The 27,722-nt window shown below is 44.9% G+C and overlaps 1 long non-coding RNA gene across 2 annotated transcripts in view; it reads right to left on the reverse strand.

The window, feature by feature from the left end:
* Nucleotides 1-2,504: 2,504 nt before the first annotated feature.
* LOC138667265 (uncharacterized) overlaps nucleotides 2,505-27,722 on the reverse strand; it is a 79,671-nt gene continuing 54,453 nt past the window's right edge. Inside the window, exons 3-4 of one of the 2 annotated variants that reach the window (XR_011318679.1) lie at nucleotides 26,782-26,846; nucleotides 2,505-3,154 (exon numbers count right to left, since the gene is read on the reverse strand). This is a non-coding gene — a long non-coding RNA (uncharacterized lncRNA). Of the gene's footprint in view, nucleotides 3,155-26,678; nucleotides 26,847-27,722 lie in introns of those variants that run through there. The other variant, XR_011318678.1, reaches the window with a different exon arrangement.

Below are 27,722 nucleotides of genomic sequence, written 5' to 3' on the forward strand. Positions count from 1 at the left end.
TCCAGCAATCATCTGCCCCAGTGTGTCCTCCAGCATTGCCCCCAGTGTCTCCACCGTAAGGTTATCAAAAAACAAAAAAAAAACAAAAAAAACCAAACCGAGTTCTCCTCACCTGACAGCGCTACAGGCGGCGAGCTACCAACAGCAGCGCGCACTCACCAGCGACTGACAATGACGTCAGACGCCAGCGACGTGTGCGCTGCGCCTGCGGCCGACTTCAGCTGCCAGCTTCCAATTGGCTGGCAGCTGTTGTTGTTAACTATTGACGTGCGGGCGCAGCGCCGGTAGGGGGCCGATGCGGGCCCCCTCTCTCTGCCCACCGGGTCCAGGGGCACATAAATGATAGGGGCACGTGCAGTAATGCCCTGATGGCGGCAGCCAGCGGGCAATTTGTGCGGTAGCCCAGGGCCCCCCCACACCACTGGGCCCTGGGCTACCGCCCAGATTGACCCTCTTATAATCCGCCCCTGTACATATGCAGTCCTGTTATAAACTAGTGGTTTCTACATGCATGTTTTGGAGCTCATATTATTATTTTGGTTTTGAGTAGGCAGCTGCAGTGGGTCACGGACTTTATTATAAGGCATGACCATTGAGAATTCACATTGTGTTTTTAAATGTTTTTAATTGTCAGTGTGTCTTATGTGCTGTGATTATCTTTTTGTAATTGAAATAAAAATTTGAAAGTCTAATGAGCTTGAGTGTTCCCTGTCTTATGGGCATGCTTTTTCTTTTCTTTTTTGTATTTGATTGTTGTATTTTTGCCCATGGTGAACCCCTTGTAGCTATACATATGGTGGAGCCTTCCACATTCTCCTTTGCTTCTGGACACTAAGACATCTCGCAGCCTCGGCATTACCGTCCCACCGGAACCCCCCCAACTCCCTTGCTCTCACGCCTAACACCTGACTCCCTCCAACATCACCTGACCTAACTCCCCCCCCCCGGCAACAGACTAGACATAGATTTATACTCACCGAGCTGTGCGGGTGCTGTGTCCCCGCCAGCCGGATGTCCCGAATCCTGATGTTCTCTGTCACCATCTTGATCATTGCCCAAATCTCTTCTGTGCCACTACACTGCTCCAGGCCCGCGCCTCTGACCTCCTCTTCACCAGGGGGGACCTGAGCGCCTCCAGCATGTCACACCACTGACCTCAGACTCCATCTGGACCGTTGTAAATGAATCATAAAAGCCTCACAATGCACAAGAATTTTATTAAAATAATTAAAAACAAATGATGTCCAATGAACCAATTTTAATACATAAAAATAATATATATAAAATTATACATATATATATAAAAAATATATATATGTATAAATATAGGAAAAGATGTGTCAAACAGGACAGGGAGCAACAGACCGTGTAGCAGCAGGTATATAATTTACTATATTTTTTATCTTTTATTTTTTATCCAAAAAACCATAGGCATACAATATATATACTGTATCTATCTATATATATAATTGCCTAAGGGTTTTTCCGTCTGTCTGTCTGTCTGTCTTTCTGTCTGTCTGTCTGTCTGTCCTGGAAATCCCGCGTCTCTGATTGGTCGAGGCCGCCAAGCCTCGACCAATCAGAGACGGGCACAGTATCGACGCAGAAATCCCGCGTCTCTGATTGGGCGACGGGCACAGCGACGATGATGTCATAAAGGACGTAGACATCCCACGTTTCTGATTCAGCGACGGGCACAGTATCGACGTAGATGTCATAATGGTTGCCATGGCGACGATGATGTCATAAAGGTTGCCTCGACCAATCAGCGACGGGCACAGTCTGCCGCGAATTCTGGAATCATCATTGTCCATATACTACGGGGACATGCATATTCTAGAATACCCGATGCGTTAGAATCAGGCCACAATCTAGTACATATATATATATATATATATATATATATATATATATACAGTATATATATATATGTGTGTGTTATTGTAATAAAAAAAATGCCTCCTTTATTTTTGCTCAATTCACTTTAAGTTTGGCATTCATTTGTGCACTTTTATTTATCACATGATATGATTTTTTTGGTGTATCACTATTGATTGTCATTATTCACTTTTGGTTATATATTGAACATTGATTCCCTATTTTAATATAAATACATTTTTTCACTTCATTCACATATTTTTTTACAAGAATTTGATTAAAAATAATTAAAAACAAATGATGTCCAATGAACCAATTTTAATATTTAAAAATATATATAAAAGAGAATGCCAAGAGTGTGTAAAGCAGTCATCAAAGCAAAAAGTGGCTACTTTGAAGAACCTAGAATTTAAGACATAATTTCAGTTGTTTTACATTTTTTTTGCTAAGTATATGTATATTCCACATGTGTTAATTCATAGTTTTGATGCCTTCAGTATGAATGTACAATTTTCATAGTCATTAAAATACAGAAAAATCTTTAAATGAGAAGGTGTGTCCAAACCCAAACTTTTGGTCTGTACTGTAGTTTTATTCGACCCTCCCCTCTTTCCCATGCAATCCGCTCTCTGCTCACATGCTGAAATTCATCTTTTTTTTATTCTGAAAATGAGAATTTGTCACAATCACCAAAGCTAGTACGATAAGTAATAAAATACTAAAACACCCAAGTAGTTTGTGTTTGTTCTGTCTTTTCAATTTTTGTATGTTTTATCCACTTTTCACAAGTTATCCATCAGCAAATAAGGATGGATCAGACAAAGTGGGTGTGTATCGTTCAATCTAAAAACCAAATTTTACTTTTTCCATAATTTTTAGAATGACTTAACAATATAGTTCCTCGCACATTGACAGCGAGTCACATTGCTTCGTCTCAAAGTCCTGGAAGGAGAGTTGGGTCAGTCGGTTCACAGAGAACTTAGAACATTCTTCTTATCTGTGACCAATGAGTTTGCGCAAAACGGATTGTGATAAGCCCATTCCAGAGGATGTAAACCACATAAATCCTTTCATCACCATTGGCACTGTTCAGGAGAGATTTCTTTTTATTTTTTTCGACTTGGTGTCAGTCTAAAAATTCTTGTAATTTTAGATAAACATTAAGATTTGAGAGTCCTCAGTGGTTGATACCTTTTAATTACTGAAAAGATGGTAACAAATGGCAAGCTTTCGAGACTCTTCCAGTCTCTTCATCAGGCAGAGAATAACACAAAATCTGAAAAAAAAACCACATATTTATACACAACACAGCACAGAAATAGTTCAATAGATAAGACAAGTGACGTGAAGCCGAACTATCATTATGGTAGAGGGATAAACTGTAGTGGCTATAAATATTGGAACAGTTCATAGATAAGGAGTGTGAAAGTTTTATTGTCCTGTTGTTGAGGTCTGGTCAATGATTGTGATGTGAGGACTGGCAGAACACACCAAGTATAAGGTGAAAAAATATTAGGTGCGTTCGCAGTCCGGGGTCCACCGTGCAGGTGAAAACCTGCTGCTAGTAAATGGCAGCGCTATATGGCGGTGGAAGCGAACCCTGTTAAGCCACAGGACCACAATACCGCACTAAAGAGCGCAAGCTAAGAGTCACCGAACTCAGTCCCAAGACTCGGGGTTGAAGTCTGTTCAGACTAATTGCGCACAACACCGCAACTGGGTGTATTAAGTAACTAATAGAAATAGTTTTAGAGCACCAAAGTGCGAACGGTGCCGTGCTGGCAGACACCACCAAGCACCCGGACGTGGGTTAGAAAGCGCACTACTGGCGCGTGGCGCCGCACTGGCGGTCACAGCAATGGACGCTGATTCGTGTGTAACACGTTGTGAGAATAGTCGGGCGTTAGAAAGCAGCCATACACCTTATGCGAGCAGTCATTCAATAGGTTATTTAAAGGACGACTTGCACTCATCAACATACACACGTATACAATTGTACACTAGCGCATGGCCGTGCGGTCATGCGAAGCTTATATAGCTGCAGCACGTATAGGACCTTCCAAAAAAGGACCAATGGGAAGCTGCCACAGAAGTTTAGCACCTTCAGGACCTTCCAGGAGGACCAATGGGAACCGCTGCAGCATCTGAGAATGTGACCCTCGATCTCCAACGGGAGATCTCACCCTGGGCATGCTCAGAAGGGAAAAAGCAGGACTAAGTCCCAAAAGCGTCCGCTCGCCGCTGCCCAGCACTGGCTTTAATGGCAAAAGCTGGAAAAGCAACAGCAAGCCTAAGCACAGAGTGAGACTGAGCCAGACGCAAGGACCGACGTCTCCGCTTTGCAGGTTCCACTGCGGCAGGAGAAGAATGGGAGACCACAGCAGAAACAGCTCGAGAATCCCCCTGTGCAGAAGCGGGAACTCGACCCCTAACATTACCCCCCCCTTCTAGGGCCCCCCCTCCCTGGACCTCGCTACGCTCGAAGGCAGCAATGAGCTGCGGAGCTCGAATGTGCTCAGCAGGCTCCCAAGACCTGTCCTCAGGACCACAGCCCTTCCAATCCACCAGATAAAATTTTTTGCCACGTATCACCTTGTACCCCAGAATGGCATTCACCTCGTAATCGTCCGTAGACGAACCCGATGTCCCAGGAGATGACTCGGAAAACCGGGACATGTATACGGGCTTCAAAAGAGACACATGAAAGGTGTCGGTGATACCTAGGTGAGGCAGAAGGGCTAAACGATAGACCACAGGATTAACCCATTCGAGGACCTTAAAAGGACCTAAGTAGCGAGGTGCAAACTTAGTGGACTCAACTCGCAGCCTGATGTTACGGGCGGAGAGCCACACTAAGTCGCCAGGAGCAAAGGTCGGAGCGGGGCCTCATACTCTCCTTGGAAGCCCGAATGGCATCCTGAGTGTGATCCCAAATGTCCCATGCCTCCACAGCCCAGTCTGCCACTCTGGAATCGGCGGAAGACACGGGCATGGGCACAGGTACCCGCGGATGCTGACCATAGTTAAGGAGGAATGGAGTCTGTCCAGTGGAGTCGGCTACGGCGTTGTTCAGAGAAAACTCCACCGACGATAGCAAAGATGCCCAGTCATCTTGCCTAGCAGAGACAAAATGTCGCAGATATGTGACCAAGGTCTGGTTGGCTCTCTCTACCAACCCATTCGTCTCGGGATGATAGGCAGAAGAGAGATTTAACTCAATACTGAGAAGATGACAAAGCTCTCTCCAGATCCGAGACGCAAACTGGGGACCCCGATCACTGACAATTTTGTCCGGCATACCGTGAAGGCGGAAGATATGTTTAATAAACAACGCTGCCAAGGCCCGTGCAGAAGGTAGCCGAGGAAGCGGCACCAAATGCACCATTTTAGAAAAATGGTCGGTGATTACCCAAATGACGGTAGAGCCACGTGACTTGGGCAAACCCACCACAAAGTCCATCCCGACCATCTCCCAGGGCCTGTCTGCCACCGGCAGAGGGTATAACAAACCAGCTGGCCGTTGTCGGAGAGACTTAATTTTGGCACAAGAGACACATGTCCGAACATAGTCTCCGACGTCACGAACCATATGTGGCCACCAGTACATTCTCGCCAGCAACTCAGATGTCCTCTTTGCCCCAAAGTGTCCACTCACTCTGGACGAATGAGCCCAAGAGAGAACCTCTGGTCGCAAATTGATGGGAACAAAAGTCTTGCCCGGAGGCACAGACTCTAGCGAAACCGGAGCTACGGTTCTCAGACTCTCCTAAGGGACAATAAGCCGAGGCTCCTCTTCCTCCTCCTCAGTTGACACAAGGGAGCGAGAGAGAGCGTCAGCACGAATGTTCTTCTCCCCGGCGAGATAATGGAGAGTGAAGTGGAACCGGGAGAAGAACAAGGACTATCTGGCCTGACGAGAATTCAGCCGCTGGGCTGTACGCAAATAGACCAAATTTTTGTGGTCCGTGAAGACTTGGAAGGGAAACCGAGCACCTTCCAAAAGATGTCTCCACTCCGAAAAGATCAACTTCATTGCTAGCAACTCCCTATCCCCGATGGAGTAATTTCTCTCCGCTGGTGTGAAGGTCTTTGAGAAGAAGAAGCATGGATGCTTCCGACCTTGAGCATCCTTTTGATAGAGGACTGCTCCAGCACCAACGGATGAGGCATCCACCTCCATTAGGAATGGCTTATCCACATCGGGACTATGTAAGATGGGAGCCAGGGCCGGCTCCAGGATTTTGTGGGCCCTGGGCAAAAGAGTCTCAGTGGGCCCACATACCACGATTCATGATGCACAGATACGGAGGAGAAATATAGATATATTACACAGGGCCTAGCCTTCCCCCTCATCCTTCAAATAGACAGATATGCACACACACAATACGCAGACATACACACACATCTACAGTACGCAGACATGCGCACTCATACACACACACACACACACTATGCAGACATGCACACACACAAATACGCAGACATACACACACACACAATACGTAGACATACACATACAGTACGCAGACATGCTGCACACACATACAGTACTCAGACATGCACACACACACGCAGCACTCAGACATGCACACACACAATACGCAGACATGCGCACACACACACACACACACAATACGCAGACATACACATACAGTACGCAGACATGCTGCACACACATACAGTACTCAGACATGCACACACACAGCACTCAGACATGCACACACACACAATATGCAGACATGCGCACACACACACAATACGCAGACATGCACACACAATACGCAGACATGCACACACACACACAATACGCAGACATGCACACACACAATACGCAGACATGCGCACACACACAATACGCAGACATGCGCACACGCACACAATACGCAGACATACACATACAGTACGCAGACATGCTGCACACACATACAGTACTCAGACATGCACACACACAGCACTCAGACATGCACACACACACAATATGCAGACATGCGCACACACACACAATACGCAGACATGCACACACACACAATACGCAGACATGCACACACACACACAATACGCAGACATACACATGCAATACGCAGACATGCACACAAATACAATACGCAGACATGCACACAAATACAATACACAGATATACACATACAATACGCAGATATTTACATACATATATTTGAAGACAAATTCACAAAAGTACATAAATATGTACAGTCAAACACACTGATATACACAGATATGCACATCATACAGGCATACACAGACATACAGACAGACACAACACACAAGCCTCACTCACCTCCCCCAGGCTTGTCACCCATCAGGCTCCTCTGGCATGTAGATATGGAGGGAGTGCTGCTTGATCGATGGTCGTCACTTAAACAGACATGGCCACCCACAGTGCACGCTGCAGCTGTGTCTGTTACTAATGATGCGGTCAGGCAGACACTGTGCATTTAACTTTGCTTGTGTGTCCGCCCGGCCGCGTCATTACTAGCAGAAGCAGAGACATCGCTGCAGAGTGCACTGTGCGCGCCCATGTTTATTTAAGTGACGGCTGAGCTCAAGTAGTGGCGAAGCTGCTGGAGGAGCAGCCCGGGCTCCCTGGTATCCCGGCCATGAGTGGGCCCCCCCATTTGTTCAGGGCCCCGGCATTTGCCCCGGTACGCCGGGTGCTGACACCGGCCCTGATGGGAGCGCTAGCAAAATGAGACTTTATAGAAGTGAAGGCCTTGGAGACCTCTTCCGACCACAATTTGGGATTTGCTCCCTTCTTGGTGAGGGATACCAAGGGAGCTACCAAAGTTGAGAAGTGGGGAATGAACTGGCGATAGTAATTTATGAACCCCATAAAGCGCTGCACAGCTTTAAGAGAATGGGGTTCTTGCCAGTCCATCACAGCCTGTAGTTTGGCAGGATCCATAGCCAATCCCTGGGCGGAGATGATATAGCCCAGGAAAGGTAAAGACTTCTGCTCAAACACACACTTCTCCAACTTTGCATAAATGGAATTCGCCCGTAAGAGTTTGAAGACTCTGCCAACATCTCTCCGGTGGGAGTCAATATCTGGAGAGAAGATGAAAATATCATCCAGATAGACTACGACCGAGGTGGAAAGCATATCCTGGAAGATATCGTTGACAAAGTCCTGAAAAACGGCTGGGGCATTACAGAGCCCGAAGGGCATCACCAGATACTCATAGTGCCCATCCCTGGTATTAAAAGCCGTTTTCCATTCGTCCCCCTCATGGATGCGAATCAGGTTGTAGGCACCCCGCAGATCTAGTTTGGTGAATACCTTTGCTCCCCTTAGCCTGTCAAAGAGCTCAGAAATCAGCGGCAACAGGTACTTATTTTTAATGGTGATGGCATTAAGACCCCTGTAATCGATGCAAGGACGTAATTTCCCGTTCTTCTTCTGTACGAAGAAGAATCCCGCCCCTGCAGGAGACACTGACTTCCTAATGAACCATCTTGCCAAATTTTCCTGGATGTATTGAGACATAGCCTCCGTCTCAGGGAGAGAGAGGGGATATACCCTTCCCCGAGGAGGTTCAGCTCCAGGCCAGAGATCAATAGGACAGTCGTAGGGGCGATGAGGCGGTAGAGTCTCTGCAGCCTTTTCAGAGAATACGTCTGCATAGCACCAATAGCACTTGGGAAGAGAAGAAAGGTCTGCGGGTACCTCGGTAGTAGAAACCTGTACACACTCACTCACACACCTGCCCATACAAGACTTACTCCAACCCAATATTCTCCCTGAGGACCACTCAATATGTGGGGAGTGGAAACGGAGCCAGGGTATTCCCAATAAAATCTCATCCATTCCCTCGGGAAGGACAAGAAGGGAAATAATCTCCTGGTGGGAAGGGGACATGGACAACGAGAATGGAACAGTCTGGTGTGTGATTTGCAGTGGAAGTGTCGACCCATTCACAACTCTAACTGTTACAGGTTTGGCGAGCATTACTAGTGGTATAGCGTGGTGCAGAGCAAAAGCAGAGGACATGAAATTTCCCTCTGCTCCTGAATCCACACAAAGCTCGACTGTTAAGGTACCTTCACACTAAGCGACGCTGCAGCGATGCCGACAACGATGTCGATCCCTTCAGCATCGCTGTTTGGTCGCTGGAGAGCTGTCACACAGACAGCTCTCCAGCGACCAACGATGCCGAGGTCCCCAGTAACCAGGGTAAACATCGGGTTACTAAGCGCAGGGCCGCGCTTAGTAACCCGATGTTTACCCTGGTTACCATCGTAAAAGTAAAAAAAAAAAACACTACATACTTACCTTCAGCTGTCTGTCCCCAGCGCTCTGCTTCCCGCACTGACTGTGAGCACAGCGGCCGGAAAGCAGAGCGGTGACGTCACCACTCTGCTTTCCGGCTGACCGGCACTGACACAGGATGCAGGAGGAGTGCAGAGAAGCAGAGCGCCGGGGACAGACAGCGGAAAGTAAGTATGTAGTGTTTGTTTTTTTTACTTTTACGATGGTAACCAGGGTAAACATCGGGTTACTAAGCGCGGCCCTGCGCTTAGTAACCCGATGTTTACCCTGGTTACCAGTGAAGACATTGCTGAATCGGTGTCACACACGCCGATTCAGCGATGTCTGCAGGGAGTCCAGCGACGAAATAAAGTTCTAGCCTTCTAGCTCCGACCAACGACATCACAGCAGGATCCTGATCGCTGCTGCGTGTCAAACTGAACGATATCACTATCCAGGACGCTGCAATGTCATGGATCGCTAACGTTATCGTTGTGAAGTTGTTTAGTGTGAAGGTACCTTTAGAGTGGAAGAGCCTAACAGGATTGTCCCTTTAAAGGACAGTTTGGAGGAAAATGCAGCTGTGTCTAGTGAACCTCCCCCAATGGTTACTAGACGCGATCGTTTCCCGACCGCTGTGGACATTTATTGCTGTAATGTCCTAGTTGGTGACAATTTTTACAAACCATGGGTACTCGAGCGGCCTGAGACTTAGGTCCCGCTCGAGAAACCTCCATGGCCTCATGGGAGTCGGACGCCAAAACAGGAGACTCAAGATGTCTAGCGAAGGTGGGAGCCAGCCGAAACCTCTGCCTACACTGGGTCCGCTCTAACCTCCGCTCGTGAAAACGGAGGTCGATGCAGGTAGATACAGAAATAAGCTCCTCCAGTGTGGCAGGTATCTCCCTGTGGCCAAGGCGTCCTTCACGTGGTCTGCCAGTCCTTTCCAGAACACCTGAATTAGAACTTTTTCTGGCCACTCTAACTCTGAAGCTAGAGTCTGGAACTGGACGGCAAACTGGCTGACCACGGACGAGCCCTGAGTAATAGTCAACAACTGGAGCGCGGTATCGTGGGTAACACGGGGTCCTAAAAAGACCTGCTTCAGAGCGTCCAGAAAGAGAGGAGCACTCTGCACCACACGATCATCACGCTCCCAAAGTGGCCTTGCCCACTCCAACGCCCTGCCCGACAAGAGAGATAGAATAAATCCCACTTTCGCCCGTTCCGTAGGGAAACATGACGCCAGGAGCTCGAGGTGTATGGAGCACTGGCTCACGAATCCGTGACATTGTTTACTGTCACCAGCAAACTTGTCAGGAAGCGGGAGACGGGATATAGTCGGAGCAGGGGTGGCAGCGGACAAACTGGCTGCGGCTACACTTGCAGCCTGAACAGCGACAGCAGTGACATCCACAGCTGAGGTTGAACGCTCTAGAGCCGCCAACCTTCCCTCCAGCTGCTGGATGTACCACTGTAAACGCAGATCGTCCACCATTTACTAGCCAGACCCTGGCGCTAGTGTTCTGTTAGGACTGGCGAACGCACCAAGTATAAGGTGAAATAATATTAGGTGCGTTCGCAGTCCGGAGTCCACCGTGCAGGTGAAAACCTGCTGCTAGTAAATGGCAGTGCTATATGGCGGTGGAAGTGAACCCTGTTAAGCCACAGGACCGCAATACCACACTAAAGAGCGCAAGCTAAGAGTCACCGAACTCAGTCCCAAGACTCGGGGTTGAAGTCCGTTCAGACTAATTGCGCATAACACCGCAACTGGGTGTATTAGGTAACTAATAGAAACAGTTTTAGAGCACCGAAGTGCGAACTGTGCCGTGCTGGCAGACACCACCAAGCACCCGGACGTGGGTTAGAAAGTGCACTACTGGCGCGTGGCACCGCACTGGCGGTCACAGCAATGGACGCTGATTTGTTTGTAACACGTTGTGAGAATAGTCGGGCGCTAGATAGCAGCCATACACCTTACACGAGCAGTCATTCAATAGGGTGGGTTATTTAAAGGTCGACTTGCACTCATCAACATACACACGTATACAATTGTACACTAGCGCATGGCCGTGCGGTCATGCGAAGCTTATATAGCTGCAGCACGTATAGGACCTTCCAAAAAAGGACCAATGGTAAGCTGCCACAGAAGTTTAGCACCTTCAGGACCTTCCAGGAGGACCAATGGGAACCGCTGCAGCATCTGAGCATGTGACCCTCGATCTCCAATGGGAGATCTCACCCTGGGCATGCTCAGAAGGGAAAAAGCAGGACTTAGTTCCAAAAGCGTCTGCTCGCTGCTGCCCAGCACTGGCTTTAATGGCAAAAGCTGGAAAAGCAACAGCAAGCCTAAGCACAGAGTGAGACTGAGCCAGATGCAAGGACCGACATCTCCGCTGAGCAGGTTCCACTGTGGCAGGAGAAGAATGGGAGGCCACAGCAGAAACGGCCCAAGATTCCACCTGTGCAGAAGCGGGAACTCGACCCCTAACATGTGATGCCTCCAAATGGTCTGAGGAGCACATTCCTTAGTTGATGTAGAAAGCCCTAAATCCGTGCGACAAATTCATTCCTGCACTGAGTGTGTTAAATGTTGTCATAAGTTTATACTCCCAGACTCTTCTGTCTCTGAGACTTGAAGTTACCTTCTAATACAAGAAATGCCATGTCCAAGTATTTGGCCATAGGTATATCCATTATTTTTTCTTTTATTGTGTGGCGATGAGAATTCATCCTTGTTCTAAGTTTTTGCCTTGTGTCCCCTACATACAGACCCCCAGCTGGACATTTGGTACTTATAATTAGGTGCACCACATGTCACGGGGCTACCGCGACAGAGAGGTTCCAGAGAACCGCAGCGCTCTGGGCCTCGTTCACACACAGTGAACAGAAGCTCTTCTCCTGAATTTTGACCTGGCTGCTTTGTGCCAGCAGTGCAGGAGTTAACCTTATTTGCTAAGTTGCTGTGAGCTAGGTCTCTCAGCTGAAGTGGATTTTTGTAATCTCCTCCTCTATATAGACCCAGCCTTGACTACAGCTAGTGTCAGTGATCAGTTCTGCTGCCTGGCTTGGAGGTTGAAGGAGAGTGATATTTGGAGCTTGGAGGTTTATTACAGAGATTGGTGTCTGCTGTTTTGGTTGCTTGTTAAACCTGTTTTCCTTCCTAATTTTCTCCTTCTCTTCCCTTCTATGTGTACCCTCTGTGGTTGTGTGAGCATTTGGTGAGTTTGAGACTTTTAGTTACCTTGTCTGTATACCATGTTTATTGTTGTGTTTATACACTGGTGCAGTCCTCCTCCCTGGGGGGAAAGGGGGCCACTTATGGGGCCCTGGCTTTCCCTTATCTCGGGGGTACCTATGATGGTTAGGAGGCCCGAGCCGCCAGCGTATCCCTGTCTCCTGTGCAGGCCCTATAAGTGGCCCCCTCTCCCCCCCAGGGAGGAGGACTGCACCAGTGTATAAACACAACAATAAACACAAAGCAGCCAGGTCAAAATACAGGAGAAGAGCTTCTGTTCACTGTGTGTGAACGAGGCCCAGAGCGCTGCGGTTCTCTGGAACCTCTCTGTCGTGGTAGCCCCGTGACACCACATTAGATGTGACACGGCTGAAAGTACCTGGGATCTTGCAGTCCTGATGTGAGTTGGGGATCTTTATCTTGTCCGTGGTCATTATATATGGACAGGTTTTGCATTTTTTTCTGGTTGCAGGGAAAGGTTCCTGTAGCTGTTGGAGAGGACAGCGAGCTTCTGACAATGATGCTTCTTAGATTTGGGGGCTGCCTGAAACACAGTAGTGGGGGGTCTGGCAATATGGATTGTAATCGGGCATCATTGTAATTTGTGTGCAGCTCCCCTTAGTGTGGCGCCCTGTGTCTGTGTTGCCACAAAATGGTCACATATAGGCAATACAGTCTTCAAGACAGAAAACATATTCCCAAAATATCAAATCCCCTCTAATGTCATCATGGGGGCGCTAATTTTAGCCCAGAACACTCTCAAAACAGCAATCAATACAAAAGAACCAAAAAGAGAGTATAGTATTCTGAATAGAAATGAATTTATTAAATTACTACAAATAAATAATGACATACAACGATATAAACAATCACTTTTGAACAAAGTAAAAAAGCCTGACTTCACAGGTGTAACACCCAGGAACAACATATGTAAGTGGATGGGAAGTAAGTTTTAACATGTAGGCTCAGAGAGCAGATATTATTATCCACTCACTCACATTATAACCAGTATAACTAAATAAAGTAGCCAGACGAACCTATAAAAAGTGTCAATGTGCAAAAAAAGTGCTAGTCATGCAAGGACATCTAGTCAGTCATAAACTGGGTAATTAGAGTAAAAGACCCAATCCTAATAAAAGATTAAGAATCTTATGAATGGCCATGTTATAATCCTCACCCATAAATCTCCACTGTTAGGACCTGAGCGATGCAGCCCCAACGCGCGTTTCGCGTTTGCTTCCTCGGGGGGCTGTAACTCACTGTGTGCCATTAGTGCTCATTATATAGGGGAATACATTATGCCGGCGTTAATGCGGCGCACGCGCAGAGCGTCGCATCCCGCTACCGCGGCACTTCCGGCCTCCAGCCCCAGCATCACCGAGCGGGAAATCCCGCATGACGTCATAGATCGGCGACACCGGAACTTGCAGAGACCATTGGCGCCGCGTCGCTGAAAGGCGTCCCCTGGGCGTGCGCACAAGCGCCGGACACCATATTTACTGCTGGATGGATCTCAAAAACTACATCTCAAGTAAGGGAACAACATTGCCAGATTAAAATAAAATAAATAGGTGAAGATACAAAGCGCTCCCCTAGGGCAAATCCTCTTAAGTACCGCTATAATAAGAAAATAATAAATAGTAACACAGCAGAGTTACCAATAGCAGCGCGCCATGGATCCCACACCTATAGATGGAAATGGATCTTAATTCTTACACAAAAATTTCATAGTCACCCGAAAAAAAGATAAATAAATAAATAAATAAATAAATAAGGGGAGACAAAAATCTTAGTGAAGTGCAATGTGTATAAATAAGTGCACAAAATAAAGCATATAATATATATGCCAAAAAACTATATAATCATACAAAAACGTGCAAACAACAATACAAAATGAGTGAGATAAACTTATCAAAAATAATATATAGAATGTAAGAGACTTAAAAAGTCTTATTGACAAAGTGAACCATAAACTAATACATAAATAGTCATAAAAAAGAGAAAATTTGTCTCCCCGAAATCTTCACATCTTGACTATGAATATCAGACAGCATCCGAAGTCCATCTCCATAGGCAATAATATTATTCCTCTTCTATCCGATCCTCCAATCAGAAACAGGAACCCATATATAAGAAGAAATTTTGTGGAATTGCGAAGCATAATAATTAACTATAAAAACAACATAAAAAGACACAATGAGACACAAATTAAAAATTAAACCAGAGAGGTAGATGATTTAAAGAAATGGGACAAAACTAATGTGTTCGTTCAAACCTGCTGGAGTTAGGGTTCCCAACACTGTTATCCAGCGACATTCCCGCTGCGCCAAAGTCTTCTTGGGGTCCCCTCCTCTAATCCCCAACCGTATTCTATCAATGCCCCACATCTGGAATCCAGCCGGATTACATTTGTGGTAGATACTAAAATGTCGGGGGATAGTCTTAAGTCCGCTGACATCCACAGCATTTTTAGCTGCCAGAATGTCCCTGACATGTTCACGTGTCCTCACCCTCAACTCACGCGAGGTGAGGCCCACGTACAACAGGCCACATGGACATCTAGCACAATATATCACATGTGTAGTGCTGCATGAAATATAGTCCAAGATTTTAAAACTACGTAATCCATCAGCAGAACAAAAAGAGGTAGTCCTAACCATATTCCTACACCCCAGACAATCACCACAGGGATAGCATCCGTTTTTCTGTTTGCCTGAATTAAACAGGCTTGGAGCTTTTGCAATATAATGGCTTTTTACCAGAAGGTCTTTCAGATTCTTACTTTTCCTAGGTGTCATTAACGGACTATCTGGTATAAATTTAGCCAAAATTGGTTCCGTTTTCAAAACGGACCAATGTTTTTGTAATATTTTACGGATGCTATCCCACCGGTGATTATTCGTAGAGATAAATCTGATAGGAGTATCATCACTCCTCCCCCTTCTGTTTGATACAAGTAGCTCATCTCTTGAAACTGCTCTGGCTCTAAGATAACCCTTTTTAACACATCTCCTGCTGTATCCCCTATCTTTAAATCTATCCCCCAAATCCCGAGCCCGGTTTTCGAAAGATTGGTCTGAAGAGCAAATTCTCCTCATACGGAGAAATTGCCCAGTGGGTACAGCTTGTATCGTTGACCTGGAGTGTGCAGAGCTCGCATGCAGCAGTGAATTAACTGCGGTCTCTTTCCTAAAAATGTCTGTCTGCAGTAAACCATTATTTTGTTTTTTAACCAATATATCCAGAAAAGAAATTTCTTCACGATGGTAAGTATACGTGAGCCTGATGTTGAAGTCATTGCAGTTCAAGCCTGACATAAAGGACTTCAGTTCTTCGACAGGGCCCTGCCAAATGAACAGGACGTCATCAATATAGCGGTACCACCCAAGAATCTGGGAGGCGGCGTGTGCACCGTCTGGGAAGATGTTCCTTTCCCAGAACCCTAAAAAAAGATTTGCATATGAAGGCGCACACGCCGCCCCCATGGCGGTACCCCTGCACTGCAAATAGAACCGATCCTTGAATGTAAAAAAATTATGTGTCAGGATGAACTGCAACAACTCCAACACCAGGCCCCTAACATCTGCATCAAGATTACTTGACTCCAGAAAAAACTGGGCTGCCATCAGTCCATCACTATGGCGGATACTGGTGTACAATGATTCTATGTCAGCGGTAACCAACAACATATCCTCCTCCAAATGCATACCATTTAGACGTTTTAGGACGTCCGTAGTGTCTCTGACATAGGAGGGCAGCGTCTCAACCTGTGGTTTAAGATAGTGATCAAGAAATTTACAAACAGGGTCACAAAGCCCTCCTATGCCAGAGACAATCGGACGCCCTGGCGGGTTTACGGAATCCTTATGTATTTTTGGAAGGATATATAGGGTGGGGACCACCGGAAACTTCACCAAAAGGCCATCCATGATCTTCTTTGTAATAATCCCTTGTTCAAATGCCATTTCCAGAATATTACTAAGTTTCTCCCTATACATCTGGAGAGGATTCTCAGAGAGAGGCATATATGTATCTCTATCTCGCAGTTGTCTAAATACCTCTTTCTCGTATTTCTCCACCGGCCAGATGACCACATTCCCCCCCTTGTCTGCCGGCTTTATAACCACCCCCTCAAGTGACCGTAGTTCTTCCAAGGCCTTTCTCTGTGCCCATGTCAAATTATCCTTTTTTCTATGATTGTTTAATAGTTTGAGATCATTGGTCACTAATTTAGTAAATATCTCTACTTGTGGGCAAATAGACAAAGGGGGGAAAGTGGTAGATCTGGGAGATATGCAAGGTGGAGAAATACCTGTAGGTTCCAATCCGGACTCTGTATCAAGTTCCTCCAAAATTTCAATTATCTCTGAGTCCAGTGTAGAATTCAACTCTCCCTCAGTCGGCATCCGGAAGTGAAGTTTTTTAAGGATTAGTTTTCTCGAAAACAAATGAAGATCCTTCAGGACTGTAAAAAAATCATAGTTATTACATGGCGCAAATGACAGTCCCAACTCCAGAACCTCTTTCTGTGTTGGAGAGATAGTGTGTGTGGACAGATTAATTACCTCCAAAGAATTTTTTGATTTCTTTTCTCTTTGGGGAGACGAGGTAAATTTACGTTTATTCCCAGTTCTCCCTCCTTTTGGGGCAACATCCCTTATTTGATCTCTCCTTTCCCACAAGGGTCTGCCCTGATCACCATTCTGGGATTTGTCTTCCACGGAAGAAACAGATGAGAAGGAGACTGATCTTGCTCGAGTAAAAGATTTCTGATTCAAATTCACTTTTCTCCATCTATAGACACGATTATTTTGTCTATCATTAAGATCTCGCTGATATTTCTTTGATTTACTAAGAACAATATTTTTCTCCCATTTTTCAAGTTCTTTTTCGATCTCCTTATTGAACTTATTCAGTGTCTCAGGATTCAGTGAACCATTAAGCTGACTCTGTAACTCATTTAACTCAATGTCCAACACATCTCATTTTGTTTGATTAGATTTTATCAATAGTTCCATGAACCCCTTGGAGCAATTAGAAGCCAGATCCTCCCATGATGTTCTAAATGATTCCTCCTCTACTGGGAAAGAAGGGAAGACGTTCTAAATGATTCCGTCATTTCTGTGACGTCTCTGGATTTAACATCTAAAATTACACCTGTTCCATCGCTAAATACTTTGTCAAGTTTTGTCCAGAGACGTCACAGAAATGACGTGCAAATTTAAGGATCTACTAAATAAACGGACGAGACTTTGGTGGAATAAATCTTTCTTGGAGAGATATGTGTCGTGTGGCCTGATTCCTAGAGGTCTCCGGGTTCAGGTCTTCCCTTCTTTCCCAGTAGAGGAGGAATCATTTAGAACATCATGGGAGGATCTGGCTTCTAATTGCTCCAAGGGGTTCATGGAACTATTGATAAAATCTAATCAAACAAAATGAGATGTGTTGGACATTGAGTTAAATGAGTTACAGAGTCAGCTTAATGGTTCACTGAATCCTGAGACACTGAATAAGTTCAATAAGGAGATCGAAAAAGAACTTGAAAAATGGGAGAAAAATATTGTTCTTAGTAAATCAAAGAAATATCAGCGAGATCTTAATGATAGACAAAATAATCGTGTCTATAGATGGAGAAAAGTGAATTTGAATCAGAAATCTTTTACTCGAGCAAGATCAGTCTCCTTCTCATCTGTTTCTTCCGTGGAAGACAAATCCCAGAATGGTGATCAGGGCAGACCCTTGTGGGAAAGGAGAGATCAAATAAGGGATGTTGCCCCAAAAGGAGGGAGAACTGGGAATAAACGTAAATTTACCTCGTCTCCCCAAAGAGAAAAGAAATCAAAAAATTCTTTGGAGGTAATTAATCTGTCCACACACACTATCTCTCCAACACAGAAAGAGGTTCTGGAGTTGGGACTGTCATTTGCGCCATGTAATAACTATGATTTTTTTACAGTCCTGAAGGATCTTCATTTGTTTTCGAGAAAACTAATCCTTAAAAAACTTCACTTCCGGATGCCGACTGAGGGAGAGTTGAATTCTACACTGGACTCAGAGATAATTGAAATTTTGGAGGAACTTGATACAGAGTCCGGATTGGAACCTACAGGTATTTCTCCACCTTGCATATCTCCCAGATCTACCACTTTCCCCCCTTTGTCTATTTGCCCACAAGTAGAGATATTTACTAAATTAGTGACCAATGATCTCAAACTATTAAACAATCATAGAAAAAAGGATAATTTGACATGGGCACAGAGAAAGGCCTTGGAAGAACTACGGTCACTTGAGGGGGTGGTTATAAAGCCGGCAGACAAGGGGGGGAATGTGGTCATCTGGCCGGTGGAGAAATACGAGAAAGAGGTATTTAGACAACTGCGAGATAGAGATACATATATGCCTCTCTCTGAGAATCCTCTCCAGATGTATAGGGAGAAACTTAGTAATATTCTGGAAATGGCATTTGAACAAGGGATTATTACAAAGAAGATCATGGATGGCCTTTTGGTGAAGTTTCCGGTGGTCCCCACCCTATATATCCTTCCAAAAATACATAAGGATTCCGTAAACCCGCCAGGGCGTCCGATTGTCTCTGGCATAGGAGGGCTTTGTGACCCTGTTTGTAAATTTCTTGATCACTATCTTAAACCACAGGTTGAGACGCTGCCCTCCTATGTCAGAGACACTACGGACGTCCTAAAACGTCTAAATGGTATGCATTTGGAGGAGGATATGTTGTTGGTTACCGCTGACATAGAATCATTGTACACCAGTATCCGCCATAGTGATGGACTGATGGCAGCCCAGTTTTTTCTGGAGTCAAGTAATCTTGATGCAGATGTTAGGGGCCTGGTGTTGGAGTTGTTGCAGTTCATCCTGACACATAATTTTTTTACATTCAAGGATCGGTTCTATTTGCAGTGCAGGGGTACCGCCATGGGGGCGGCGTGTGCGCCTTCATATGCAAATCTTTTTTTAGGGTTCTGGGAAAGGAACATCTTCCCAGACGGTGCACACGCCGCCTCCCAGATTCTTGGGTGGTACCGCTATATTGATGACGTCCTGTTCATTTGGCAGGGCCCTGTCGAAGAACTGAAGTCCTTTATGTCAGGCTTGAACTGCAATGACTTCAACATCAGGCTCACGTATACTTACCATCGTGAAGAAATTTCTTTTCTGGATATATTGGTTAAAAAACAAAATAATGGTTTACTGCAGACAGACATTTTTAGGAAAGAGACCGCAGTTAATTCACTGCTGCATGCGAGCTCTGCACACTCCAGGTCAACGATACAAGCTGTACCCACTGGGCAATTTCTCCGTATGAGGAGAATTTGCTCTTCAGACCAATCTTTCGAAAACCGGGCTCGGGATTTGGGGGATAGATTTAAAGATAGGGGATACAGCAGGAGATGTGTTAAAAAGGGTTATCTTAGAGCCAGAGCAGTTTCAAGAGATGAGCTACTTGTATCAAACAGAAGGGGGAGGAGTGATGATACTCCTATCAGATTTATCTCTACGAATAATCACCGGTGGGATAGCATCCGTAAAATATTACAAAAACATTGGTCCGTTTTGAAAACGGAACCAATTTTGGCTAAATTTATACCAGATAGTCCGTTAATGACACCTAGGAAAAGTAAGAATCTGAAAGACCTTCTGGTAAAAAGCCATTATATTGCAAAAGCTCCAAGCCTGTTTAATTCAGGCAAACAGAAAAACGGATGCTATCCCTGTGGTGATTGTCTGGGGTGTAGGAATATGGTTAGGACTACCTCTTTTTGTTCTGCTGATGGATTACGTAGTTTTAAAATCTTGGACTATATTTCATGCAGCACTACACATGTGATATATTGTGCTAGATGTCCATGTGGCCTGTTGTACGTGGGCCTCACCTCGCGTGAGTTGAGGGTGAGGACACGTGAACATGTCAGGGACATTCTGGCAGCTAAAAATGCTGTGGATGTCAGCGGACTTAAGACTATCCCCCGACATTTTAGTATCTACCACAAATGTAATCCGGCTGGATTCCAGATGTGGGGCATTGATAGAATACGGTTGGGGATTAGAGGAGGGGACCCCAAGAAGACTTTGGCGCAGCGGGAATGTCGCTGGATAACAGTGTTGGGAACCCTAACTCCAGCAGGTTTGAACGAACACATTAGTTTTGTCCCATTTCTTTAAATCATCTACCTCTCTGGTTTAATTTTTAATTTGTGTCTCATTGTGTCTTTTTATGTTGTTTTTATAGTTAATTATTATGCTTCGCAATTCCACAAAATTTCTTCTTATATATGGGTTCCTGTTTCTGATTGGAGGATCGGATAGAAGAGGAATAATATTATTGCCTATGGAGATGGACTTCGGATGCTGTCTGATATTCATAGTCAAGATGTGAAGATTTCGGGGAGACAAATTTTCTCTTTTTTATGACTATTTATGTATTAGTTTATGGTTCACTTTGTCAATAAGACTTTTTAAGTCTCTTACATTCTATATATTATTTTTGATAAGTTTATCTCACTCATTTTGTATTGTTGTTTGCACGTTTTTGTATGATTATATAGTTTTTTGGCATATATATTATATGCTTTATTTTGTGCACTTATTTATACACATTGCACTTCACTAAGATTTTTGTCTCCCCTTATTTATTTATTTATTTATTTATTTATCTTTTTTCGGGTGACTATGAAATTTTTGTGTAAGAATTAAGATCCATTTCCATCTATAGGTGTGGGATCCATGGCGCGCTGCTATTGGTAACTCTGCTGTGTTACTATTTATTATTTTCTTATTATAGCGGTACTTAAGAGGATTTGCCCTAGGGGAGCGCTTTGTATCTTCACCTATTTATTTTATTTTAATCTGGCAATGTTGTTCCCTTACTTGAGATGTAGTTTTTGAGATCCATCCAGCAGTAAATATGGTGTCCGGCGCTTGTGCGCACGCCCAGGGGACGCCTTTCAGCGACGCGGCGCCAATGGTCTCTGCAAGTTCCGGTGTCGCCGATCTATGACGTCATGCGGGATTTCCCGCTCGGTGATGCTGGGGCTGGAGGCCGGAAGTGCCGCGGTCGCGGGATGCGACGCTCTGCGCGTGCGCCGCATTAACGCCGGCATAATGTATTCCCCTATATAATGAGCACTAATGGCACACAGTGAGTTACAGCCCCCCGAGGAAGCAAACGCGAAACGCGCGTTGGGGCTGCATCGCTCAGGTCCTAACAGTGGAGATTTATGGGTGAGGATTATAACATGGCCATTCATAAGATTCTTAATCTTTTATTAGGATTGGGTCTTTTACTCTAATTACCCAGTTTATGACTGACTAGATGTCCTTGCATGACTAGCACTTTTTTTGCACATTGACACTTTTTATAGGTTCGTCTGGCTACTTTATTTAGTTATACTGGTTATAATGTGAGTGAGTGGATAATAATATCTGCTCTCTGAGCCTACATGTTAAAACTTCCTTCCCATCCACTTACATATGTTGTTCCTGGGTGTTACACCTGTGAAGTCAGGCTTTTTTACTTTGTTCAAAAGTGATTGTTTATATCGTTGTATGTCATTATTTATTTGTAGTAATTTAATAAATTCATTTCTATTCAGAATACTATACTCTCTTTTTGGTTCTTTTGTATGGAAAATGGTCACATATGTACTATTTTATATGTGTATTATATATTAATATAGTCTTATAGAAAAATTAAGCAAAAAACGTCTATTAACGAAGTTTATATACACAACCTCAATTAAATGTATAGAGATACGAAGATAAAATGCACGATATAGAAGATTAAAAATAAATCTTTATTGGTATTTAATAAATTATAAATATATTCAATAGAATGATGATAAATCAAGCTTCTGGAACAAAAGAAGGTTGCAGGAGCATAAGGACACAAGGTAAGTACTTTTGCACATAGGTGCCCATTATACAACCCAAGAAAAAATAAAAAAAGAGGAATGGGGGACTTTCAATTGAGAACATAGACTGTTAAGTCAATACCAATTCATCATTCGTCATTGCTAAAGAGTACCTATAAAGTGCTTTTTATGCGGGTCCCAGCTGCCACGCGCACCCACCCCGACAGCGCTGTTTTGCAGAATGCTTCTTCCATGGGGGCGTCCCTAACTGGGAGTGGAGGGGCATGGTTAGTCTGTGAGGAAACAGTGTGTGAAAAGAAAATGGAGAATGTTCAAGGAGGAGAGATATATGCTCTCTCCAGGGACAGTGCTGAGACGGATCAGGGCATCAGCCCCTAGGCCATCCAGGCTTCCAGAGTCAGGTGGTAAGCTGAGATGCTGTGTAGTTTTCATAACCAGCAGTGATGTGTTTTTCCCAGCAGCTCCATAGAAACAGAGAATCAGTGAGTGATTGTGCAAGAGCAAACATGTGCTTCACATAGGATTCACCCTGCGGGCTGCCGGGGGATAAAACACAGTGAGTACATGGCTGAACTGGAAGTTTCAGACTCCAGGAAACCTGTGTCCCAGAAGGGATTAGAGCAGCAGGGAGTTCATACTGAATCACAGCAGAGAGAGATAACTCTCATCCTGCAGTGCAGACTGTATACCTGGTGAGAGTTGTATTCCATCCTCTGAAACTGCATCTGGACTTCAGTAAATGGTGACTTTTTGTTATGAACTGGTGGTTTAGGAGCAACATGGGACGAGCTCTGAAGGAGGTGGTACCTGTACTGACCGCAGTCCCTGAGCTCAACACAACACTAGAAGTAGCCGTGGGATGCTCCTGTCACTCCCTAGGCACCTCGTCACAGCCTGAGAACTAACTACCCCTAAAGATAGAAACAGGAAAACTATCTTGCCTCAGACAAAATCCCCAAAGGATAGATAGCCCCCCACAAGTAATAACTGTGAGTGGAGAGGGAAAAGACATACACAGAATGAAACCAGGATGCAGCACAGGAGGCCAGTCTAGCTAGATAGATAGGACAGGATAGAATACTGTGCGGTCAGTATTAAAAACTACAAAAATCCACACAGAGTTTACAAAAATCTCCACACCTGACTAAAGGTGTGGAGGGTAAATCTGCTTCCCAGAGCTTCCAGCTTAACTGAATTAATCCATACTGACAAGCTGGACAAAACATAGAAAGCACAGAACGAATAAGTCCACAACCCGTGGACAGAAAAGAGCAAGCAAGGACTTAACTTTGCTGAACTGGTCAGGATATCAGGGAAATCCAAGAGAGATGTGAATCCAACCAGGAACCATTGACAAGTGGAACTGGCTGAAGGGAAGAGCCAGGCCTAAATAGCCGAGCAGAAAGACAATCAGTGGAAGCAGTTGCAGACTGCTAAATCCAAGGAGCAGCCATACCACTTAAAACCACCGGAGGGAGCCCAAGAGCAGAACTCACAAAAGTGCCACTTACCACCACCAGAGGGAGCCCAAGAGCGGAATTCACAACAACTTTCCCTGTCTCCTGCCTTATTACTCTGCACCATCTACTTCAATCACTATCCCTGGGGGCCAGCCCTAGTTGGAGGGGTTTAAACACCTGTACTGCCATCATCACCGACCCCCCAGGGATCATCTGCAGTGGCGGCCATCTTACAGCCGAACACTCCAACTGGTGTCACAAACTCTTCTCTTTAATTTTTGTTTTCCTTTTTATTTTTTTTATTTTTATTCCCAATTTCACTGTCCCTGGAGCACAGGCACCGGGCACAGCTGCCATCCCCGTGACCCCCTAAATCCAACGCTGCCCTGCGACCTGAGTACCTGGGTGATACATTAGCACTTCCATATTTGGATTGTAGATGACTACTAGAGGCACCAGGTTATTTTCTTCTTTAGCTTTACAATGCTGGACGTGATTTCTTTATATTCTGGTGTCTCTTGCAGTCTGGTTTTCAATTGTTCTTAGATGGTAGCCTTGGTTCAAAAAGATCTTTCTGAGGCTAACAAGGTGTTAGTCTCTGTCCATAGGATTGGAACATATCTGATTGTATCTGATGGCTTGACTGTAGACAATAGAGTTTATGTGTTTTGGATGGAAACTGTCCCATTTAAGGTATGTTGGATAATCGATTGGCTTCTGATACAGGGATGCTTCTATTTAATTGTTCTGTAGCTTAATGATGGTGTCCAAAAAGTTAATTTTAGTACAGGAGTAGTTGAGTGTAAAGTTGATAGTAGGATGAAATTGATTAAACTGTTTATGGAACATCTTTAGCTGTGTCTCAGACTCCGTCCAGATGATTAAAATATCATCAATGTAGCGGTAGTAGGCCAGAAGCCTGATGGGGCATGAGGGCAAAAAGTCACTTTCAAGCTTGGCCATGAAAAGCTTTGCGTACTGTGGAGCCATTTTACTTCCCATTGCTGTACCAGTCTCCTGTAGATAGATCTTGTTATCAAATTCAAAGTGATTGTGGGTGAGGATGAATTTTGTAAGTTTTATCACATAATCAGCATCAATTCCTGTATTTTCCATGAGGACTTTGCAGTCATTTAGTCACTAAATTTTAGTGCATCCTGGTGCGGGATATTAGAGTAGAAAGATTCCACATCCATGGTGGCCAGGATGGTTCCTTCTGGTAGAGGACCTATTGATGCTATCAGGTCATCGACTCTCATGGATTTGTTAGGCAGATAAGATACCAACTTGTTTAGTTCCTTATAATAGTCTTGCTTGACGCCCCAGGGTCCTGATCGTCACAGTAGCATTGCTTTCCTCACGGGGAGAGTGATGTTACGTTTGGAAGCGATGAAGGATATCTTTTATCAGGTAATCACCATACACACAATATGTTCACATTCCAGGCCACAAGGGGGAGCTTTTGATCCTATTCCTAGGTGACTCCCCTATATATTGTGGTTTAGAGGGTGTGATGGTGTGATATGCTATGTGGGTATCATTTTTGTGTATATTTCTATTTTGCTTATTTTCATGGTGTTCTCTTGTAGAAGGAGTTATTTGCTAATTGATGAATGGCTGTGGTTGCCATCTGATAACAGCACTGTATTGTTGTCTTCTCACAGGATCAGTGAATAAACCTGTCTGCTAATATGCTAATGACATATTGAACTAGCTTGTTGAAACAATGATCCCCTGTAGTGCCTTATTCCTGAAGCACCTTTGTCAGGTCTGGGAGGCCTGAAAACCACCCCAACCTGTCTGACTATGCATGGACATAAGGAGGGGGCTGGGGAGCACATGAGCGGAGAAATCAGTCCTGTGTGGAGTAATGATGTGGACACAGCATATAAGAGAGAAAGAAGAGTATATGGACTATGCTATCCTCTGCTGGATTTTTGGACTTTTATCCTGTTACTGAACTGCATTCGTGTTCTGGACTATTTTATCCTTTGTGTGGTGGATCGTATATGGACCTTTCATATTTTTGCCTAAATAAAGGTCTTAGATTTGTTTACTATGCTCTAGCTCTGTTGATTGTGTGATATCGGAGAAGGACCCCGAGACAGAGGGAAAGAGAGGTCAGATTGTCAGAGAGACAGAAGAGAGCAGACCGACATAGAGAGTCAGAAGGTCTGAAGGGGGTGTGTAGTCTGAAGTACTACAGCCCCTGGAAAGAGACATACAGAAAGCTGAACATTGTTCAGAGAGCGTGCAGGAGACCAAAGCACAGGAGAGAGACACCAGGGGGAGGACAGCAGCGAGCAGACCGTCTCCCTGGCAAAGCGCAGATAACCGGTAGCCGGACCACCAAGGTTGCAAGGGACTCTAAGACTTATATCAGAAACCGGCAGGACAGCTGAACTGCAAGATACCTGTCTGCCACAGACACCTGAGACACAGTAACATATAGAGCCTGGGGCATGATAGAGTCCCTGTAAAAAGGCTCAAGTTACCTGTCATGCAGGTATTGTCCTATCCTATAAGGGGGACAGAGAGAAGAACTGTGAGGACCTTATCTGAAGCCATAGGCAGTAATGGACTACAACACCACCACTCTAGAGGAAAGCTTTTAACTCCACCTGGTAAAGGGGACTCTGGATTCGCTTCCAAGCCGGCCGGACCCTGCCTGCCCTGTGATCTGGTACCCTGGACTGTGGCTGCCTGAAGTCTTCAGTAAACCAGGTAAAGAGACTACAAACCTGTGTCCTCATTCTTTACTGCACTATTCACCATCTTCCATCTACACACCGGGAGCCCTGGGGATATACTTCCCCTGTGGGAAGTTGTACCATCTAGCTGCCATAACATCACCCCAGAGGACCCCTTAAAGCAGCATCGGTCCCCACTGAACGAATACCACAGGTGGCGTCACAAACATAAACTTTATTAAATTTCTCCTTTTACATGGGCGCACAGGGCCATGGACTGGGTCGCCACTGTGACATCCCTTTGTGAACCCTGGACCCGGTACCGGGTACCCCACGGCCTTGGCGGGCGACTCACTTGTCTAAGATCAGACTCCAATTTTTTGTAATAGCGTGTGTCCATCAGTTGTCTGTTTGCTGCACCTGCATAGACACAAACAGGAGACAAACATCACACAAACAGGAGACAAACATCCAACATCAGTGCAATGAAGATAAAGGGCATACAGTCTTTGAAAAGCAACAAAGAAATCATCATTAAACCTGTTGTCAAGGGAGGTGCAATAGTCATGTTGAACATGTAAGACTAAATGAAAGAAGCAAAGACATAACTGATGGGTACACTATTGTATTTGCTTATCTGACCATTGTATATGTATAACCATTGTGTATATAGTGTATTTTATAGTGTGCCCTAAAGGTGATAAAATATATAATTTATCCTTGGGCTGCTCTTTTATCTCAATCCACGAATCCACATATCTGTATTTTTGGTTTTACTTTCAATGCTACCGAGGCTAGTTTCTGGCCCGATATAATCCCGTTAACAGACCGGGCTTCTATCTAACAAGGAACTGGTGGCAGTCCTATTAGGCTGGCAGCGCTCTGCTTCACTGGTGCTAGTGAAAGGGGCCTCTCAGGGTTGAGAGCGAGTGTTGTGCCATGTCAGTGACTGTGTGGGCTACATCCTCTCACTTCCCGTGCCTCCCTGGGCCCATGTGGACAGGGGGTGTCAGTGTAAAACTGTACCAATCTGACCTTACGTGTCCCCATGTGGGTGCGGAATGTCACGTTGGTGAAAGTGGGGAGACCTCATTATGTGATCCTTCTGACATAATAGTAACGTCAGGCTGGGTGGCGAGGTGCGGGTTCATCACAGCTAGTTAAAAACACTATTTTCTATTCTTTCCTAATAATAATAATAATCTTTATTTATATATAGCACTAACATATTCTGCAGCGCTTTACAGTTTGCACACATTATCATCTAAATTGATTTTTTTTTTAAATTATATTGAG

This window comes from Ranitomeya imitator, chromosome 2 (assembly GCF_032444005.1).
Source record: "Ranitomeya imitator isolate aRanImi1 chromosome 2, aRanImi1.pri, whole genome shotgun sequence".
Classification (NCBI taxonomy): Eukaryota; Metazoa; Chordata; class Amphibia; order Anura; family Dendrobatidae; genus Ranitomeya; species Ranitomeya imitator.